Below are 24,228 nucleotides of genomic sequence, written 5' to 3'. Positions count from 1 at the left end.
GCCCTCTAGGGAATGGAGTGTTCACTTGTGAGTATTATGATCTTTATAGTTTATACTATGAATTCTATTTGTTTGCTTCTCTCATTTACTTATAAATACCATGATCATTAATGAAATCATTTCATTTGGTACTTAGTGAATTAGTGAAAATAAGAATAGTAGTCCAAAATGGGAAAATTCTAGATATTGTGTGGGGAGAATTTGTCAGGTATTTGGAAGTCCTTCAAAGTCATACTGTGTATTTTACCCCTAGGGAGAAAGGAACTCTTAAACAAGTGCTCTGAAAAGCATTCAGGTATTGATTTTTTAAAATTGCCTTCTTTTAATTTCTTTCAATTAACCTACATTTATTTTCTCTCCTTTCCCACTATCTTTCTTCCTTCAACTGGAAAGATAAAAGAAAACTCTTATAAGTAACAAATGGAGTCTAACAAAACAAATATCACACTGGCCATATATTAAGTTGTGTTTTCTTGCATCTTGAATCCATCTTCTCTGTGTCAAGAGGTAAATATCACATGGTAACATCATGGGTATTCTGGAATCATAGTTAAGAGTGAATTTCAAAATATCTCAAATATAAGATATTTTCTTGCTCTTTTTTCTTGGCAGGATTGGGCATTCATGACCTTGCCTATATGTTGAAGTTTCAGTTCTCTTCTTGGAGGGAATGGAGTACTATCCCTGGGCTCCTCCCTTGGGCACTGAACTGAGGTAGATTCAACTCCTCAGCTATCATCTCCCCTGCTGAAGGTTCCCTTAGGTGTGTTTGCACAGATTACTCAACCTCATCACCATGTACTCTTTTGCCACTCTGCATGCACTACTAGACCATTATTCTATACTTGCTGAATTGCTATTCACATTGTGGGTGTTACTGTTCTCCCCTTTTACCCAATGAGGTGGGTCCTTTCTGTTGCCCATTTACATTTCCTTTGACTAAAAAGGCCTCATTCTGTCTTTCATTGGTTTCATTCCTCCAAAATTTATCTCGAGGCATTGTGTTTATTTGTTCTGTTTTGGGGTGTGTGTGTGTGTGTGTGTGTGTGTGTGTGTGTGTGTGTGTGTGTGTGTTTGGGTTGAGGGGGAAGGGTTGGCAAGCTCAGAAAATTCCTTACTTAAGAATTCCATCTTGTCTCTAGAAGCAGAAATCCTAAATATAAGATATTCTCATATGATGAAAATGATCTTACATAAAATTATGACAAGGTACAATAAAACCATCTGTAATTCATCAGTATATACTGATCCATATGCCTACAGTCTTGTCTAGATGAAACTATCATGAGAATAGTAAATGCACAAATCAAAGATACTCTTGTCTAAATATAGAAAGGGAACAGGTGTGCTTATTTGGCAATTTTCTAATTTTGTGTTTGCAGACATATACCTGAATGAAAGGTAAAAATAAGGTATATCTTGATTGTTGATTTTTTGAAAATGGTTGATATCTTTCACTATTTTCAATGCTTCCCAATTTTTTCCTAAAATTTCCTCTCTCTTTTCTTCTCAATTCAATAGTCATGATATATATATATATGTATATATACACATATATATATGCATATATATATGTATATATTTTATATATTTAAGCTTTTTGAGAAGCCTAGTCTATAAGCTTTTAATTCCATAAATTTCCAGTTCATCTAAACAAGTGGTTCCCAAACTTTTTTGGCCTACTGCCCCCTTTCCATAAAAAATATTACTTAGCCCCCTGGAAATTAATTTTTTTAAAATTTTAATAGCAATTAATAGGAAAGATAAATGCATCTGTAGCCATCACCACTCTCCTGGGTTTCTGCAGTACCCACCAGGGGGCGGTAGTGCCCACTTTGGGAATCACTGATCTAAACTATGTTATACACCCTTATAATCATTTTAAAATGAATGTTGTCAAATAACATTGTCAATTCCAAATGTTTTGACAATATCAGTTTTTTCATAAAATGGTTTTATCTTTGTATCCTTTTACATAAAATGGTTTTATCTTTGTATCCTTTGCAAACCTTTTGGAAAATAAGCAGTAATCACCTTCATACTCTCCAAATCTACATACTCTCCAAAATCAACACACTCTCCAAAAAAAATTCCTTTCCATATGTAAACAAAAATAATCTATGTCATTTTACTCAAAATTATCATCTATACTTTTCTTGAGAAGAGGAGTAAAGGTACAAGAGCTGCTAGTTCTACTTTTGAGTAGATCTAATCATTAGTTACCCAAGGAGCTAAAATGGCAAATGATTCTAATATCTTTGCCATGTAAACTCCAATAAGATCACAGAGAGTTGGACATGACTAAAATAACTGAACAGCAACAATAATCATGAGCAACATTTCAATACATCATGTATCAATCTACTTCTCTGAAACTTTCATATAGACCTGACATCGGGAAGATATGAAATCAAATCCAATTTTAAGCATTAACTAGCTCTGTGATCCTGGGCTAGCAAATTAGTATCTGGCTACTTCAGATCTACAACCCAAAGTTGTTGTAAATATCATGTGAAATAATATTTATTAAATATTTTGAAAAGCTTAAAAGTAATATTCACTTATCTTCTTAAGTTCTTTCTTTCTCCCAATTTTGCCTTCTGGGGCATTGTAAATCAAGACTAATGTCATTTCTAGGTCAGGACCTCATATTTCAAGTTAAGAATCAAATCCACTTAGGTAGTAAATCAGTCATATGTCTCAAGATTGAGACCTACTCTTTAGTAAAATAAGCTTAGTAACTAAGTGTAGGAAGTTTGGGATTAGATAGGAATCTAGGCCAAGGGAACTAAATAGAGTATTGCAAGTTTTATGTCACAAGACATGGAGTATTAAACTTGGGTTGGGGTTGGGTAATTAGGGAGAAGGGGACATAAATGGCAAATGATACAATACAATATTAATGGAGGCTAGCATTGTTATAATGCCTATTATGCAGAAGGTATTTTGCTAAGTAATATCTTATTTGATCCTCAGAATAATACAAGAGATAGGTGTTATTATTATCCCCATTTTATGGTTAAGGAAACTGAGGCAGAGAAACTAAAAGAGATTAGATAACTAAACCCCAAATCACATAGCTAGTGAGAATGTGAAGCCAGATTCGAATTCATTATTCTTGAATCCAGACCTGTCTATCCATTTTCAACATCTAGCTGTCATGTATAAAATAAGGGGTGTTCCATAACAATTAATGTGGGAATACTTGAAAGATATGTCTGCCTTAAAGTTATTCTATGTTACAAGTACAATTAATGAGTAACCAATTGAGCATTATTAGGGTCTACCAAGTTATTCCATCTTAAGAGAGACCACAGGCATATACAACTTCCTAACATAGACTTCTCAAAATAAAATGTGCTGCTTTGAATAGGAATAAATTTACCTTTTCTATAGGATTTAAAAAAAATGAATACTGAATGTATTCTTTTGGTAAGCAATATAGAAGCAATTCATTCTAAGACATGCCTTTCTCTTGTTGTCTATGATCTCATATTTGTGGGCTCTGATATTAAAGAAGTTGTATCAGCAAGTTGGAGTAATGGGCTACTTTTGTAGTGGTTAAGTTTGATAGCAAACTTTTCCTACTGTCTATTCCCAGCATCTCTCCTTTCATCAAGTTACCCTCAGGCTCTGTTGATTTGTTCATTTCCTGATCATTTCTGCTCTAATAGTGGTGAGATTCATAGAAGTTTATGGTCATTAAACCCTGGACCTGTTGGCCAGGTTGAGGAGGAGAGGGAGGATGAAGGAGAAGGGAAGGGAGAAGGCAACTCATTTTATTTATATACTTATAGGTCATTAAATTTCCAGGGAGTGTTCTGTTCTTCTCCAGTAACTGTGTCATTATTCATAAAGTTTCTTCTTTATGGATAGACAAAAGTTTTGATTTAAACCCTAGGCATTTTTTCCTCCTGAGCAGAATATCAATCTAACTACTTTTCAGTGACAAATATTAGAAAGAAAATTTTCATTTACAAGATATGGATTTTTACCTGGCCACTGTGCTTTGACTATGAAACTCCTATGCCAACTGATAGTAATTTTCCCAAAAGAAAAATAGAAGGAAGCATTTTCCAACTTTAGTTCATATCATGCATTGTGATATTCTATTTACAGATTTATAAAATATTATATAAATAATATATCATTTTTCCTCAAAGGAACACTGAGATGTAAATACTATTATTATTCTCATTGTACAAATGAGGAAACTGAGGCATAGAACACCTAAATGCTTTACCCAGAGTCACATAGCTAGTAAATATCTGAAGGAGTTCAATTCCAACTTTGACTACTGGCCCAGCATTCTACCCAATGTACCACTTAGCATTCAATGAATGTTGTTCATAGAACTGGAAGAGATCTTTAAACTTCCCTAAAGTTGAATAAGCTGACTCAGGAAATACTGGTCTAAACATCAATAGAAATCTTAAATTAGGGGAATAAGTTAACCTCTGTGTTTCCTTAAAATTCTGATAACTCTTACCTGCCTATTTATATTACTATAAAGGAGCTAACTAGACTTCTGTACTCTTAATTCTTGCCTCTCATTTAAACTTGAGAAGATATAAAAGGTGCCCTGAGACATTCCATAATCCGCTTCCACAAATAGACACATAGACACACACACACACACACACACACACATGGAGTCACCTTCCTTCATTATACATCTTAACTACCATTTCCTGAATAAAATCACCTACTCTGTCTCTCTTTGTCTCTCTGTGTCCCCTTCTGTCTCTGTCTTGATCTCACCTATCCCATCAGTTGTTAATTATATCCATTAAGAAATTATACTGTTTATTTCCATACACAAAGAAGCCTAAATCTATCTCTTTTAAAGTTTTACATAGCTATCTGGCACAGCGAATGAAGTGCCAGAAATGGCATCAGGAAGAACTGAATTCAAATCCTGTCATTTATGGTATTCATTTTTACTCTTCATTCTCCCAAGATAATGTAAGTTCCTTTGGGGCATTTTTGTCTTTGTGTTCCCATCACCTAACACAGGGTTTAATGTTAGGAGGTTTTGTCTATATGTCGGATTTTGTCAATTTCTTAGATATATACAAATGCATATAACCACTACTTTTAATTAAGAACAATCCAGACATACACTGCACTTCAGATCACATTTTCCCCAGGCTTAATTATCAAAAGTGAGGAAAATCTGGTGAATCAACTTGCTCCTTTCAAACAGGTTTTGATTATTCCTACTAAAAGGTCCATGTTTATTATATATTGTTTAGATTCCAAAACAAAAGAGATAGTAAGAAGGAAGGAAAAAAAAACAACACAAAAAGAAAGCAGGTATGCAAAGCCACTGAGACACAAGGGAGGTGACATGCAGCTGAGCACCATTAAAATGAATCTACCAGAGAATGTAAAATGCAGTGAGGGTGAGCAATTTACTTTTATTACCATGGCAGAAGTCAGGCAACAATTTTTTACTAACTACACTGCCTTCTAAAGTATGTTAGAACAAGAGCATACTTAAAATGTTTATGGCAGATACACCCGCCAGAGACACAGCCTGTCTTACATAGAGAACCCAGCCAGATGTAAAGCAAGTTGGTTGCCATTTTCTTATTTGATAAGTAATGTAGTGAAAATGGTAAAGAGGAGCTTCTTCTTAGTACATCAGGAAAAATGATGAAGTGATGGCATCTTGCCAGGAGCAGTAGCATTGCCAATTTGGCTCTTTGCCTACCTAGACTCAGGGATTACCCAGTAGTATATTAAAGCATCAGCTTTTTAATTTACCATATTATTTTCCAGATGTTTTTAGGAAGAAAGGGACTTCTAAGCAAACACTTGAGTACTTGTTCGAGAATTACACATTTAATATTACATTGCTCATTATTTTAATTAATGGCAGAAAGTTGCTTGAAGACAATCCTTTGAATTACAAAGAATGAGCATTAATATTTTATTAGAAGAGGAATCTTATCTCCATCACTGATGAATTGGTAACTTCAGAAGTTTTTATATTAGAGACACATCTTAGAAAAATGATCCAACTCTACTTCTACTAAAAATCATATTAATTCTGGAAAAGGAGGACCACCAGAAAAACTTGCATCCATTTGGTTTTATTCCATTATGTACTTCGTAATTAGTATTTTTAATGAGTCTGTCCTTTCCCCTACTTTCTTGTATTTCTCTAACCTTGACAGCCGGGACTATTTAATTCCTAAATGTTACTTCAGTCCCACCTCCACCAATGAATTCAAATTTGAACCATGGCAAGGAGAGTCTAGTAACCTTATGTGGGGAAAACAAAACAAAACAAAACAATTCACCATTTAAGTATTGGGGCAGTTTCATTACTTATCCTACTTTGACTGAAGTTGATACTCTCTAGCATGACTATTTGTCTTCCTTGGTCCACTGGGACTGTGTAATTAATCAATAATAAACATTTATCAAATTCTTACAGTGATGCAGTAGATCGAGCACCAGGTCTGAAATCTGTCTGACTTCAAATGTGGCCTCGAACTCTTATTAGCAGTGTGATCCTGGGCAAATCATTTAACCCTGTTTTCCTCAGTTCTACATTTGTAAACTGGGCTGGAGAATAAAATGGCAAACCCTTCCAGTATTTTTGACAAGAAAACCCCAAATGGGGTCATGAAGAATCAGACAGAACTAAAAATATTGAATAGCAACACAGAAGTGCTTACAGTGTCAGTCACTGTACAGAGCACTAAGATTACAGGGAAAGTTAAAAAAAAAAGATGGAACCTGCTTTTAAGGGATTTAAATTCTAATAGGGGAAATGGCATGCTAACTACTGCATTCAGACAAGATACATTTAGTGTAAAAGGAAGTTAATTTTAGAGGCAAGATACTAGTGGATGGGTGTGTGTGGAGAGTGAAGAGGAAAAGGAAAGGTATTTTTTAAAAGAAAAAATTGAGCATAATCTAGAAGAAGAAAGTCATATAAGGTAGGTGTTAGAGTTAAGGAAATTGAGCAATGCAGATATGCAAGACAGAGAGTTAAAATGCATCAAATGGAGAAATAGAGTATTATGTATGAGAAAAAGCAAGTAAATCAACTTAGGTAGATGATTGAATAAATGGAGAGATTAATGTATAAGTACTAGAAAGCCTGACACCTGTTTTCACTATGGATAGGTGGTGAAGCATTTGACAGTTTTTTTTTTCTTGCCATCCTTATAAATAAAACAAAGAAATATGATTAAATCAAAGTAGCAAAGTGAACTGGATGAAGATTCAAAATCCAAACATTAATGGGCTCACATAAGTTTGAAAGGTCTATTTTTGTACCTGTTTAACATTAAAAAAAAAGATTTCAAGACAAAAATGCCAGGAAGTAAATCTATATCTTTGAAGAAATAGTACATTCATGAACTGTAATAATCAAGTTGTCTTGGGAAGACAAGTTGTATTTCTAGTAAAATAAACCCATTCTGTCTGAATAGTATCATCAGAAAAACCTACCACTCATATAATATTCATTCTAATCTAGCTTATATTCCTTATTTGTTCTAGGACTTACCAGTCCTTTGTTCCATTCTGTTTAGTGTTTTTATCAATGGTGTGGATAAAGGTAGAGATGCTATGCTGAAAAAAAAATGTAGAAGCCATAAAACTGGAATAGATAGCTAGTAAAATTAATGAGTCAGGATTGTCCTTAGTAATAATAAAGAAGAAGAAACATGAGACATCAGATGAGGCAGCACATTACTAAGCAGATGAAGGAAATACTTTATAGAAGAGGAAGACTGTCTAATATCATAAAAAAGAAAATGATAAATGTTGGAGGGGATTGGGGGGAAATTGAGACATCAATACATTGATGGTGAAGATGTGCACTGATACAGCCATTTCATGGAGCTATCTGGAACCATGTCCAAAGGACCATAAAACTGTGCATACTCTTGGCTCAGTGATACTATTACTAGGTCTGCATCTCAAATAGATGAAAGATAGGGGAAAGGAACCTAATTGTACAGAAATATTTATAACAATTCTTTTTTTTTGGTGGCAAAAAACTGGAAACTAAAGGGATGTCTATCAATCAGGAATGGCTGAACAAATTGTGTTATATGATTGCAATGGAATACTATTATGCCATAATAAATGACAAGATGATCAGAAAAAATCTAGAAAGACAAATGAAATGATACAAAATGAAATGAGCAGAACCAGGATAACCTTGTATACAATAACAACAATAATGTATGATAATCAACTGTGAATGACAATTATTAACCACAAGGCGAGTTTCCAGGACAACTCTAAGGCACTCCTGACGAGATTATCCACCATCATAGAAGGAACTGAAGGAGTCTGAGTGCAGACTGAAGCATGTCATTCTTCATTTTATTTCCTCCATGAATTTTTCTCTAGTCTAAGTGACATGAGTCTTCATTCACAGCCTGATGAGCTTGGAAATATGTATTGTATAAAAATGCATGTACAACATACCTCATATTATCTTCCACCTTTGGTAGGAAGGAGAGATAGGAGGGAAGAAGAGAGCATGGATTGCAAAAATGTGAGAAAACAGTTATTAATAATTTTATCAACATGTAAAAATAAAAAGGGGGCAGCAAAGGCCTTACTCAAAATCCTAAGTAAGAGTTCAAGGAATCAGGAATCCATAAATAAATATAATGAGGAAAAATGCCAACAATAGAAATCAGATCAAGGATCCATATGAATGAGTAAGTGGGAAAAAGATTCTCTGAAACCATTTGTTGCCTCATTTCCTTGTGGAAATGGGTGACTAAGGGGATTTGTACAGGATGAGATGGTAGGGTAATTTTAGGCACTTAGGCTTAAAATGGAAGTTTAGCCAGAAACAACTGGCTACCCTTTACTGTGACCTAATTCCCTAAACATTTAAACATCCAAGAGCAAAAGTTGGTATGAACTATTCAGGGTTATGCTCACAGAACTAGAATTTGAAGGAGCCTTAATAGACATCTTGATGAAACATTATCAAAGTGCTGGATTTGGAGGCAGGAAGACTAATCTAATCTGAGTTCTAATCACACCTAGGTGATTATGTGACCCTAAGCAAATCACTTAGCTTCTCTCAGTTTCAAAATATTCCCATATGTAAAATAGGGATAAAAATAGCATCTAAGACCAAATGAGACATTTGTAAAGTGTTTTGAAAATATTAAAGTACTCCATAGATGCGAGCTAACTGAGAAATAGTGAGAGGAAATTGAGGATTATTATTTATAACTAGGCATTCTGATTTTACTTATGTCTTAATATAAGTAAAATCCTTTGCAAAATGTAAAACTTTATATATTAGCTAATATTATTGTTATATGTGCACTTTCTCTATTACTCCATTTTAATTAATGTTTCTAAATCACTTTAATATTGACAAAAATTTTCCCCATCGCAACCTCCTGGGAGAACTGACCATATTAGATAAAGAAACAGAACCCCAAAGAGGTTAATCAGCTTGCATGGGGTTATACAATTCTAGAAACACTAGAGCCCTGGGCACTTAAAATACTCAATTTTTAGAGTTCCTGTCTCACTGACTGGTGAGTCATTGAGCTTATATATAAACTCTGTTTAGGACTTTGGGCTGGAAAGAAGTGTCAGGCATGGATTCTTCAAAGGCATCAACAGTTTTTGGAAACAGATATTTATACTTAATGAGAACCTCATAAAGGTTCTATGAAGGGATAAAATGATTCTCAATAACTTGGAGCTGAATTATTCTCTAAAAATCTACTTTGCCATTTTCATAATTTAATTACTAAAAGTTTAATTTTTTTAATCATCAAAAATTTGCCTTCTCTTCCTCTTTACCCCAAGATCACTTTTTTCACTTTTGAATTTTTTCTCTTTTTTTAAATTTAGAATATTTTTCCATCGTTTCTTGATTAATGATCTTCCCCCTCCCCTGCCTCCTTCTCCCTCCCTCCCTCCTTGCTCTTTCCTCCCATCTCTTGAATCAGACAAGCACTTCCACTGGATTATACACAGATCATTGTTAAAAACCTATTTCCGTGTTATTCATATCTGCAGTAGCACCATCCTTTAACATCAAAACCCTAATCATATACCTATCACAAAATGTAATCAAGAACGTATTTTTCTAATGCATTTCTGTTTCCACAGTTCTTTCTCTGAATTGTCCTGAGTTGTTGCATTGCTGCTAGTAGAAAAGTCCATGGAGTTTGTGCCACAGTGTATCAGTCTCTGTGTAAAATGTTCTCCTGGTTCTGCTCCTTTCAATTCCTGGAAGTTGTTCGAATTCATATAGAATTCCTCCAATTCATTATTCCTTTAATACAATAGTATTTCATCACCCTGATGATGATGGGTTTCAGTTAAAATGTGTGATTTCCCTATATGAAATGTAAGTAGTTTATCCTTGTTTATAGTCCCTTATCATTCAATATTTTTAACTTTGTTTCTCTCACCTGGGTTTGAATTTCAGTTTCTACACTTCTCTAGTCGTTTCATCAGAAATCCTTGAATGTCCTCTATTTCATTAACTATTTTTTCCTATATAGAATTATACTTATTTTAATTAGATAAGTTATTCTTGAATTTCTGTCTATATATTTTCCCTCCAGAATGCCACATTCCAAGATATGTTCTATTTTATGGAAGTGGTTGCCTGGTCAAATATAATTTTGACTGTGCTTACTTGGTACATAATTTTTATGATTATGGAATTGGTATTTTCTTTGACATAGAATCTCTGGATTAGAGCTATATAGTTCTTGGAAAAATCTTCCAGGAAGTGACTGGTAAATTTTTTTATATTTATACTTTGCCCTCTGGTTCTAAAAGTTCTGGGCAATTTTTCATGATTTAAATATGTGTGTGTGTGTGTGTGTGTGTGCGTGTGTGTGTATTCTTTCTTTGTACTTTCTCTTTGCTATTGGTACTGACATTTAAAAGATTAAATGATTCTTTATTTGGGTTTCATTATTGTTTTTAGGTCAGTTTTTTTACTATTAAATAGCTTATATTCTCCTTTATTTTTTACAGTCTTTGACTTTGTTTTAATATTTCTTGTTGTTTAATAGAGTAACTGGATTCTATTTTGTTCTGCTCTTTTGCTACTTGGGCAGGGTTTCATATCTGCCATCCTCAACTGTTAATTTTCTTATCAATTATTTCTTCTGTATTTCCTGCTTATTTTCTAATTTTCTGTTAACATTTTCATTTCATTTATATAAAAATTTATTTCTATTTAAAATATTTTTGTTTTATCTCTTATAAGAATTCAAGTTGAATTTGTTACTAAGTTGATTTTTACTTTAAAGCTTTATTTGTATATAAATGGGAGTCATTCTTAAATACACACACACACACACACACACACACACACACACACATATATATATATATATATAAATAAATATATATATTAGTTCTGTCACCATAATAGATTTTATGGATTTCTTTTTTCTTCCTTTCTTTCTGTATTTTATTCGTTTTTTGGTTTTATTGTTCTAGTCTTCTTCACTTTGGACTTGATGATATGTTCATATTGCACATACTTCTTGAGAGAAAGTCTGTTTTGTTCCTATTGTTGATTTCTTGTGGTACTGAGAGTTGTGTTATTCTAGCATCTCAGCAATACCACCATACAAGAATTTAAACATTTTGAGTTTTCCCACAGTGATCCAAAAAAAAGTCTATTTGCTTCATTCCTACCTCATCATCTGAGTACTACAAATTCCATGCCTCAATTTTGGACCAATCAATAGTAGATTGCTGATGACTCAGATATTGTCATCCGATTGGTAGCTCTGCTGGTTTAGAATGGTAGACCTCCTTCTTGGTCTGGGATCCTTGCCTTTGTTAGCCCTCTGCAGATTTCACACTGTACTAGAAACTAGAATTGAGACCTCTCTATGCTCATGATATACAAGCCATACTGCTGCTCCTGCTTGCCTCTGAACTTACTCCTTTCTAAGCAGACACCCTAGATCCTGTGACAGTGTCTTTCCCTAGAATATTTGGGCTGCATGCTGCTCTTGATCTATGACCCAGAAATTGGGTATTGGACTGCAAAGCTTCTAGACAGCACCCACTCACATAATAGTTTGTAAATAGAACTGATACTTTGTCTTTCCTTAATGCATATCCTAATACTGTACTGGATTAATCTTGACAAGACTCATCCCCCATGTCCTCAGACTTCATTGTCTGTCTACCTATGCCAACCTGGTATGTGTGTGTGTGTGTGTGTGTGTGTGTGTGTGTGTGTATAGATATATACACATATATATGCCAATTTGTGTATATATGTAAACACACAATATATTTCTAAATAAAACCAGCATTGTGATTTTTTCCTTGGATTTTCTCCCCAAGATATGATCTGGTTATTTAAAAAATATATATTTTGAGGAGCATTTTATTGACTGAAATGGGGGGATTCCTATACTACTCTCTATGGTAAAAGTAAAAGTAGTCAACTTATGGGAAGGTGCACCATCAATGAACATAAGTTGGACAAGTGAAATGATTGAAGGGATCCTATGAAAACGACACTTAAAAACTATACAATAAAATTCTATTCAATATAAATCTAAGCTTACTACTTGATCAGCTGAAATTCACAAATTTTAAACCTATTTACTCGTCTCTGAATATTATTCCTGTGAAGGTGCTGAAGATATATTAAAAAGGGAGAAGTTTATATTTTCTCTGAAGCTCATACCTTATTTATATCCTAAAATAACATCATTTCCATCTCTTACACTTTTTCTCATTGTACTAAAATGTACATGATAATAGATATTATTGCAAAGTGGAAAACTTCCTTCTTTCCCTGTGTCCTTCATGTAGGTCTATGAGAGGTGATTCACAGCCTTGAAAGAGAAGTGCAGGCACTATAACACACATCACTCAGTTGATTCCTATCCTATTCATGACCTTTTCTATGACTTAGATGCATTAGTTCCCCATCTTCACCTTCCCCACCCTGAATCTTGATGTAATATAGACAACCACCATAAATTGACAACAGCAAGCACTCGCCTTTCTCAGCAAGTATAGACTAGCTTCTCACTTTTCCTATTAGGTTCAGAAACAGATTTTTATTCAATAAAAGGAAACTTTTTTAACAATTACTCCTTCCCAAAGTGAAATGTGAGCAGGGTCCCACACAATGAGGTCTTTGAAAAGTCAAAGGATGCTGTAGAGGAGAGATCTTTTCAGGTACAGGATGGACCAGATGACCTCCATGGTCCCTTTCAACTTCAAGATTCTATGATTTTGTTCCCTTGTTTCTGAGTCAATATTAAAGTAGTAGGCATTTGCAGCAATGAAAATAGATCAGATTGTGGATTTGATAATTATATATTTTAGAAGAATTTAAGAAAATTAACTTTCTCTTCCTTTTTTCTCTTTCTTATCGAAATTATTTTAGAAGAATAAACAGAAGAAAATAAAATCATAAACCTATTTTTACATAGACCTGAATGTGATGTTAGTTAATTGGAAGTCACATTGATTAAAGGATTAATTCTCTTCCTCACATTAAAATCATCTGGATTCATTCATACTTTTGGAATTGTTCTTAGTAAGATAACTGGCAATCACTTTTAACCTATTTTACTATCTTTCTCAGTTAAAGTATTTTTTAAACAGTTCTCATGACTGATTTCAAGAACATAAGGAGGATAATACCAATGATTTCTAATATTCAGGGACCTGATAATTATGTAGTACATGCATGCGTGGCCTTTTTTGTTGTTACTGGGGAAATCTCAATGGGCATAATTAATAGAGAAATCCTTCACACATATTTTTAAGCAAGGATATTCTTACTTAGTAAGTAAAGGGCATTTTTCTGATTAATAATTCCTTCTGTACAAAAATATTTTCTAATATAAGCTTCAGTTTTTCTCCCAAATGACTCAATCCTGGCATGAACATTGACTGGATTGTGATGAATATAAGGCTTATGTTTGACTCATACCATTTAAACCTAAGAAGGCTCATATGAATATATTTAAATAAGAAATATCATGGCCTGCCTGAAATCCATCACAAACAAACACATATGCTTACTGACAGAGACTATCTGTGGAAATTCACTCTATGAAGGGCTTTCTTTCTCAGCAGCTTGTTCTATTGTGCTACAATGAAGATGGAAATTCGTTTTGTAAATTGACTAATTACAATAAGAGAAAACATGCAATGAAAAGAACATTCTCCTGTACAATTCATTCATTAGCATAACCTCCTTTTATGAGTCTAGTTCTTCCAGTAGTTTTAAAAAGAATTGCAAAGGGTGGACACATCTGGAATGTGGCTTAGGAAGAAACCAATTAAAGGAATAAAATTTATCTTATAAAATGAATGAATTAAATTAAGAATCCTGAATTGGCTAGAAAATATATTTTGTAAAATTTAAAAAGTATGATTTTCTGCATTCTTAAAATTATACTTAATGAAATTCTGATCCGTGCAAGGCATTGTCAAGTTCCCCTCCTCCCACAGGCATTATAGGATTTGGATTTGCAAAGATTTTAAGAATATCTATTATCCTTATATGAAGAGGTGAAAACTGAAGCGTCAAAGTGTTTAGCCATTTGCCCAATATCACACAAGTAATAAGTAGATGGGGCAGTATTTTAATCTGGGCCCTTTGAATCCAATTTATAACACACCATAATTTTTTTTTTAATTTTTTTCCAAAATACACAGCACCTTTATATATTCTTAAGTAGCTAGGGATTTAATTAGGGAACTTTTAATTAATTGAGGCCCTCATAGGGATTAAAGAAATGAAGATTTTTTAAAAAGATTTAAATATTTTATTTTTTTAGAAAAATTTTCCATGGTTACATGATTCATGTTTTACTTTCCCCTTCACCCCCCTTTACCTCTCCCATATCCAATGCATAAGAAATGAAGATTTTTTTTAATGTTAAGTAGTTTCTTTGAAATTTATAATGGTGTTATGCTTTGATTAGTCCATTTGTATATAAAAGAGTCCAGAAATGAAGCTGAAGATTCAAAATGACAATAGCATTGTTCATGAATGTAGATCGCTTCAGGGATTTTCTCTGCCCACCCATTTACATGAGCAAATGATAGAAATGAGAGTTTCTGAATGGGGGAATGCACATCCATGCCAAAATCAAGTCTTGCAACTAGATTCTCAAAAACAACAGCAACAGAACATGCAGCTGAAAAAGTATTATGTCACTCTCTGCTTTTCCCCATTTAAAAAGGAAAAATAGAGAAATATAGGAAAGAACAACTTTATCTTTGTAAAATAAAGCAGAAAATTTAAGGCCCTAAGATTGAAATATTCTCCATAGACTTGCATACTGATAGATTAAAGGTCAAAAGAAGTTATGGTACATGATATACATATATATGACCTTTTTATCCTTACAAGACTATTTAAGGTAATAAGAAAAAGAGGTAAGAAGAATATTTTCCAAATTTGGGGATGCAAAGGGATGAAGCAAACAATAAAATAACTTTTAACAAGTTCAACAAACTTCATCAAGTATCTCATATATGAAAAGAATTGTGATAGACACGTGTATATTTTATATATATATATTAGAGAAGTGTTCCCCTCAAATGCTATATTTTGCAACCTTGAAGTATCCTTCACTTATTCCATTAGGGAAGGGATAAACTAAATGTGTTTGACAAACGCAAATGGATTGTTATTGTTTTGGAAGGAAGCATTTATAAATATATTATATATATATGTATTTATATACATATATATATGTTATTCAGAGAAGCAAAGGGACAACTGGACAGGCTGATACAGAAAGAAAAATGCAGAACCAGGAAAAAACACCCCAAATACATTCAAATTTAAATTTAATTCAATTTGTAAATTTAAAACTATTATATTTTTAAAAATAATTATAAGATTAATCATTTTATTTAATAAATAAACATCACATTTAAAATTGATAAAATGTAAATTTAATTTAAGTTAAAATAAATTCAAAGTCAAAGTCAAATATTAAAAATCCTAAAATGAATTTGAAAATTACATAATTGTAATGACTTTGGATCCAGGGAAGATGCTTTTCTTTTCCTTGTTCAGAATGGATTGAAACTATAAGAATAAAGATTTGAAAATATTGTCAGTGTATCTTAATGCAAATTGGATTATTAAATTATTTTATTTTTTGCTCCATGAGAAAGAACTCTCTGTTTTTCACATGCACATACTTGTGTTTGTGTGTTTGTGTCTGTGTGTCTGTGCACTTGTGGTTGGTATGAGTGGTAGACTAGATCCAGAAATACATGGTATGCGAAAGCAAAAGATATCAATATAAAATTATTTAAAAGCAAAATGCAAGGGGAAAAGGAGAAAGAAATATATCTTAAAAAAACAAAATTACAGATGTCAAAAAATTTCAAAAGATAACAATCTTTAGCTGGGTAGAAAAGTGGGAAGGACTATCAAGATTAAAAGAAGTCATTAATCAAATATAAACATTGAGACAAAGATTATAAGTATTGGGGGAGGTATTATCATGTAATATTGTTCTATTAGATTGGCTTTATTTTAGTATTATCAGGTGATTGATGTGCAGTATTTGTCTAGAAGATGTAAGCACAGTAAAGTTTCAGTATTCACTGTAATATGAAACAGTTGCATACCAATTAACTTCTAAACCCTAGATGTATATGTTTCATTTAATCAAGACAAGCTGGCCAGGAACAAATTGTGCTTAAGGACTGGTGAACTTCTACTGTATCAAAAGAAAAATACCAAATTATTTTATTTATTTACTTATTTTTAATTTAAACTTTTTAAATTTGAATATTTTCCCAAAGTTACATGTTTCATGTTCTTTGCCTCTCCCCCAAACTCCCCTAACCCCACTTAGCTGACGTATAATTCCAGTGGGTTTTTTACATGTATCATTGATTAAGACCTAATTCCATATTTTTGATAGTTGGACTAGAGTTATCTTTTAGTGTCTACATCCCCAAAAATATCCCCATCAGCCCATGTGTTCAAGCAGTTGTTTTCCTTCTGTATTTCTCATCCCACAGTTCTTTCTCTGAATGTGGCTAGTTTTCTTTCTCATAAGTCCTTCAGTGTTGCTCAGGATTCTTGCATTGCTGCTAGTAGAGAAGTCCATTATGTTCAATTTTACCACCGTTTATCAGTCTCTGAGTATAATGTTTTTTATCTGCTCCTTTCACTCTGCATCAATTCCTGGAGGTCATTCCAGTTCACATGAAATTCCTCTAGTTTATTATTTCTTTGTGCACAATAGTATTCCCTCAAGATTCAGAAGCAGTCCTCCTAGAAGCAGTCCAAGAGCCAAGATCCCAAGTCAAAGTCAAGGTCCACATCCAAAACCACCTCCAAGAGGCAAGTTGCCAGCCAAAACTCCAAGCTAAAGATTCAAGCTGAAGACCCCTTGGACAAGAAGTCCAGGACTTTTTATAGTCCTTTTTTTACTTCATTTCCTGTCCCTTCTTCTCTTCACAGGGGCCAATCTCAGCTTCCAAATTTCCTAGCATGGCCCAGGGGGCAATGTTTGTGGGATCCACCTCTCATTCTCTGAGGGTATAAACTTTTATCAAAGGATTCACAAGTTTATGGAGTTGTCACCAATTTTAGTAAGTGACTTGGGAACTCCCTTACTCAGTGTTAAGTTTTTGATTGATTAATTTAAAAATAGACAAAGAGAATAAAGAATTCCCTTTCACCATAAAATAATATCTGTTGCACTGAAAAGAAAAAGCCCCTACCTTCAACGACATTTCATTTCACAAGGATATGGGTAAGGAGAGAATACAATATATTTGTAGATAAGTACAGTTCTCTATATAGTGTGAGTAGGTCAAAGAAGAAATGCAGAAAAAAAGATTCAAGGAAAATTGGTTCATATTGCTATATTCATAGAGTTGGAAGTATCTTATTAAAAGCTCTACAACAGCTTTAATAGTTCCCCATGTTGCAGCAATAAAAGTTGGTTTATACCACCATTTCAATATATTTGTAGACAGATGTAAAAGAGTTCCCTGTTCTCTTGCTACAAAAGGTGCATTTATATTAGTAGCTATGTGCCAGGTGCTCTGTGTGAGTAACACCTTCACTGCATTTCTGTAGATAGAAAATGACTCTATAGCCATTTTATTACTGAAGCTCTCCAGAGTGGAGTTTTAAAAATTCCACAAGGCAGGACACTTATAAGAGGAAACTTAACATTTGTATCACAATTCACAAACTGATACTATAACAAGATGGTGAGCGGAGTTTATTTCAGACCCAATTTGAGTTATTGAGCACATACCAACAAGTCTGCCAGCATTCATTACTTTAGAGAGACAGATGGTCTGGACTGAACAACCAATTAATGCAAAATGTGTTCTTTGTGGCACTTACCCCACAGAAAGAGAACAAGAGCTTTTTTTCTCTTTTCTTCTTTCCTTTTTTTTAAATTTGTAGTGACTTATTCTTAAAAGTTTATTCTTTTTCACTTCTGATGTTCTTTTAAAGTAACAAATAAAATCAAGTGACCTATGTATAAACTCTTTCTGGCACTGTATATTTGCATGCATTGCAGATATTTATAACCATAAATTTTATAACCACATAGGGGATGGAGATAGGGCAAATTATTTGTTTTTCTATAGGGAACTACTAGAAGAGAGAAATCTCCCTACCAATGAAAGTCAACATTTTCTCTCCAAATTATAGCCCTAGATAGTTGTGTCAGTAACTGAGATCTTAAGTGATTTGCTTTGAGTCATATTACCAGTATGTGTCAAAAGCATGATTTGAAAGGAGGTCTTATCTTCAAAGTCATCTCTTTAGTTACTGCATCAAGCTGCCTCTCTTATGTATCTTTTGTTACAATTTATTTTAAATATATATTGTGTATTTATATATACATACATAGTGTATTAAACTATGTAACATCAAATAATACTTTTTCATAAATGTCTAATTAATTAAAAGAAGTGTTTATCTAAGAGAAGCACATCTTCATGTTAGCTCTACCCAAAAATCTTTATCTTGTTCTTCTCCTTCACCTGTCATTCATATATCCCTCTCCTAAACTCCATCCCTCCACTCCTCTCCAAAATGATATAGTTTGAACATATATGATCATATAATACATATCTCTCTGTTTGTCATGATATGAAATAATATATATATATATATTTCTTAAACTAGAGAAAATTTCATGAAGCAAATAAAAAGAAGAATGCTGTTTTATTTTGAATTCACACTCTGTTCCTTCTATGATGCTGGATATACATTTTTATCATGAGTTCCTTAGACTTATCCTAGGTCCTTGCCTTACTGATAACAGTTAAGTTATTCACAGGTGATCATCAAAAGTTATTTTTTATTAGTAAACAATGTTCTCCTGGTTCTTGTCATCATATAATCACCTTATAAGTCTTTCCAGGTTGTTTGTTTGTGTGTGTGTGTATGTGTATGTGATTACCTTGTTTATTATGTATTATGGCACTGTAGTATTTTATTACAAACATATAACACAATTAGTTCAACCATTACTGAGATGATGAACATCCCTTCAATTTTCAGATCACCACTACAAAAGGATTTGCTATAAATATTTTAGAACATATAGATTACTTTCCTTTTTCCTCAATCACCTTAGAGAATGAACCTAATAATGTTATTACTGGTTAAGAAGGTATACACGGGCAGGAAACAATAAAACATAAGCAGAACAATGAAAAATAGGAGAAAAAAATGGAATTTCTTACTGGGAAAACAAATGAACTGGAAAATAAATCTCACATAGATAGCCTAAGAATCATTGTATTACTAGAAAGTCATGACAAAATCAAAACAAAACAAAACAAAAAAACCTAGACACGATATTGAAAGAAATTACCAGGGAAAACTACCCCCTGATATTCTTGAATAAGAGGAGAAAACAGAGGTTGATAGAATCTACACTCTACCTCCTTAAATAAATCCTAAACCCCAGTACTATTACAACTAAATTTGGGAGATCCCAAGTGAAGGAGAAAATCCTACAAGCATCCCGAAAAAAATTCAAATAATGTGGAATCAGAATCAAGATTACACAGGATCTAACAACTTCTACATTAAAGGACTGGAAGGCATGGAATATGAGATTACACAAGGTGAAGTATCTAGGCCTACAACCAAAACTTACCTACCCAATGAAACCTAGCATAATACTCCAGGGGAATAAAAGGACATTTAATGAAATAGAAGAATTCTAGACTATCCTGAAGAAAGGCCAGAAATAAAAAGAAATCTGAGTGATCATATTTGACACTCAAAAGGAGCATTAAAAAATTAAAGGAATAAATGGGATTAAACTAATCACATCTCTTCTTGGGAAAGTAGTAACCAAGATCCTTGAGAGTAATATTTTATAAGGTGATACCTAAAGTACTTAAAGAAATAATTAGAGAAATCAGGGGAATAATGGGGTTAAACTGATTAAATTCCTTTCTATGGAAATCGATAACTAGATTGCATAAAATACTTATGGTAGAAGAGACAATTAAGATATTTAAGATACTTTAAGGTAATCAAAAGAAACAATTGGGTAAGTTGATTATATTACTACCAAGGTATATGGGAATGAGGAAAGGCTGAAAGGAAAGAAAGAAAAGAATAAATTGGAAATTAAAAGATGGAGAGATCAGAGATAGGAGAAAATGACCCAATTATAAAAAAATATTTTCAGCAGCTTTTTAAAATGGCAAAAAATTGGAAACTGAGGGGATGTCCCTTACATGGAGAATAACTGAACAAACTGAGGTATATGGTTATAATGGAAAACTATCACACCATAAGAAATGATGAACAGGATAAGTTCGGAAAAACCTGGAAAAACTTATATGAACTGATGCAAAGTGAAGTAAACAAAACCAGGAGAACAGTATATAAAGTAACAGAAATATTGTACAAAGGTTAACTGTGAAGGACTAAACTATTGTCAGCAAAATAAGGTTCGAGGATAAGCCCACTCATGATAAATATATATATATATATAAAAGGCTATCCACAGCCAGAGAAGGAACCGTTAGAGACTAATAGCAGATCAAAGCATGTCATCCCTCACTTTATTCCCTTTATGACTTTTTTATTGTATTTATCATTGGTGTCTTCAGTCACAATATAGGGAATATGGAAATATGTATCACATGAAACACTCTTAAAGTCTCTGTCAGACTATTTACTTCCTTGGGGAGAGGGAGATGGAGAGAACTGGAAGAGAGACTCAACATAGACACTCTCCTTTCCCCTCTATCAAACATTGGTTACAGGCTCTTTTTCTAATTACAGAAGAAGAGAATGTAAATTGCTAAATTTCAGAAAAGTTTTTGAAACTTTTGTCTACATGTAATTAAAAATAAAATTCAATAAAAATTGTTTAAAGATATACACAATTTTATAACTCTATGAGTATAATTTTAACTTGTCCTCCAGAATTCCTGGATCAGTTCACAATCCCACAACAATGTATTTGTGGTCCTATTCTTCCACATTCCTCCAAAATTTGTCATTTTCACTTTTATTATTTTATTCTGGCAGGTGTGATATAATTTCAAAGAGTTGTGTTGATTTTAATTCCTCTAATTAATAAAGATTTAGAGCAATTCATCATATATTTATAAATAATCCTGGTTTCTTCATCCAAATACTGACTGTCCATATCTTTTGACCAATTATCAATTGTGAAATGGCTCACATTCTTATATATGCCCTCACTATATTTTAGAGATGAGAACTCTATATTTTTCTTGCTTATTATTTTCCTCCTAATTTTGACATTGATTTTATTTGTAAAAAACATTTCAATTCAATATTTTCAAAATTCTCCTATTTATATTCTACAATGCTTTCTAGATCTTATTTATCTATAAATTATTCTCCTATCCATAAATCTGATAGGTAACATATTCCATATTCTTTTAATTTGTTTTTAATTATCTCCCTTTATACACAGGTCATGTATCCATTTTGACCTTAACTTGGTAAATAGTGTGAGATATTGTTCTAAACATAGTTTCTGCTAAACTGCTTTACAGTTTTCCTTCCCCCCCAAATAGTGAGTTCTTATTCAGAAAACTTGGAACTTTATTTTTGCCAAATACCAGGTGACTATAATATTTTAAGACAGTTTGTTGTATATCTATTCTGTTCCACTGATCTACTTTTCTATTTCTTAGGCAATACCAGATAGTTTTGACAATTGCTTCTAGTTTGAAAACTAATACTGCTAGATCTCCTTCCTTAAAATTTTTTAATTATTTCCTTTTAAATTATTTGTCTTTTGTTTTTTTCCAAATGAATTGTGCTATTATTTTTTCTAATTCAATAACATATTTTTGGTAACTTAATTGGTATGGCACTTAATAAATAGATAAGTTTAGGTTAAAGTATTATTTTAACTATATTGGCTATGCCCACCCAAAAATAATCTTCTTCTGACTTAATTTGCTATATAATTATGTTCATATATTTTCTTGATTTGTTTTGGAATATATACTCTGTGTGAAATTAACATAAAAATATAACTCACAGTAGGGACATGCTCATTAATGTAGGAAAGAGAAGAACAGGTCAGTTTTTTACTGAATGGGCTAAATGAAAGCCCCACTGTACAGTCTCTGATCAGGAGGCCTGGCATAATTACATGCCTACACATGAGAACAACATGACACAGACTATCAAAAGGCTGAATAGACACAAAGTCATAGACAGGATGAGAGCCAGCAAGAGAGAATTCATGGTCTTTTTGGTTCCTGCCCCTTCCTGAACTTAAGCCTTCTCCTTGGCTAGCCTTAATTTGTCTGGCTCAACTATGTGGTTAGCTGGGCCTCTTGCTGCCCCTTGGGAAATGGGCCAGGAAGGGATGGGAATCTAGGACCTGCTAAAGCAGTCAAAAGGCCAGAGACGTTGGGTATTTAATGTGGGAACCTTCTCCTTCCTCTCTTTCTTTCTCTTTACTAATAAATAATTATGAATTTAGTATAAAGTCTCAGATTAATTTTTAATCATTACAATTCCTAGATATTTTATTCTATCTGTAGTTAATTTAAAGGAGTAATTCTGAGTCTCTTCTTGCGGGATATTAGTAGTGAAATATAGAAAGCTGATTATTTGTATGAGTTTATTTTATATCCTACTTTTCTTAAATTATTGATAGTTTCAATAAGTTTTTAGTTGAATTTCTATGATTTCATATATATATATATATATATGTTATCATGAAGCAGCAAAAAGAAATTATTTTATTACCTCTTTGCCCATTATAATATGTTCAATTTATTTTTCTTCTCTTATTGTAGACAAACTTGTTTTATGAAACCCCAAATTTATCTTTGTCACATGGGAGCTTACCTTAAAGAAAATTCCATACTGACCCTTTGCCTAGACTGCATAATAAGCCATCAAGCACCTACTGAGCCCTCTGAATACTAGTGATAGAGGTAGTCAAGTCTTAGGTACTAAATTTTATTTTCTTAGTTTCTCTTATTATATTTAGTCCTCTCCCAGATACCCTATCCTCAGGCTGCAACCTCTTTCTCAAACTCCTATGTAAGCAGACATTTGTGTCTTTTTGGTTATTCTTCATAAAGTATAAATAAAGTATAAGGTTTTTTTAAATTCCCATTTCATGGTGTTTTTTTTTCCCCCAGAAAAATTGTTCCCTTAAGAGCATTTTCTCTCTTAAAATGAATAAAGACTTCCTTAATGGTCCTGTGTTTTCCATATTGATATTATTATTGGTATCATTTCTATATAATGGGGATCCTTGTTTTACTCCTGATCTTTTAGGAAAGGCTTCTAATTTATCCCTATTATGTGTTTGTTTTGTATACATACATATATATATATATATATATATATATAAAAGCATTTTATGGATATAATCATATGCATTTTGTTACTTTTTGTTGGTATAAGCAATTACTTTAATTATTTTCCTGATATTAAACTATTTCTATATAACTGGTATAAATCTTTTTGGTCATAATATATTATCATTGTGATATATTGTTGTAATCTTCTGGATAATATTTCATTTAGAATTTTTGTACCTATTAATGAAATTGGTATATGATATTTCTTTCTCTGTTTTTCCTCTTTCTGGAAACAACAACACTGTAGGGATGGAGCCAATATGGCAGTGTAGTGGCAATGAAAGCCTAAACCACTCAGACAATCCTTCCAAATCAATCTTTAAAAACTGCCTCAAAACTACAAGACTCAAAAAT

The sequence above is a fragment of the Gracilinanus agilis genome, chromosome 2 (genome assembly GCF_016433145.1).
Source record: "Gracilinanus agilis isolate LMUSP501 chromosome 2, AgileGrace, whole genome shotgun sequence".
Lineage (NCBI taxonomy): Eukaryota > Metazoa > Chordata > Mammalia > Didelphimorphia > Didelphidae > Gracilinanus > Gracilinanus agilis.
The sequence above is the reverse complement of the archived record's forward strand: the minus strand, read 5'-3'. Positions refer to the sequence as shown.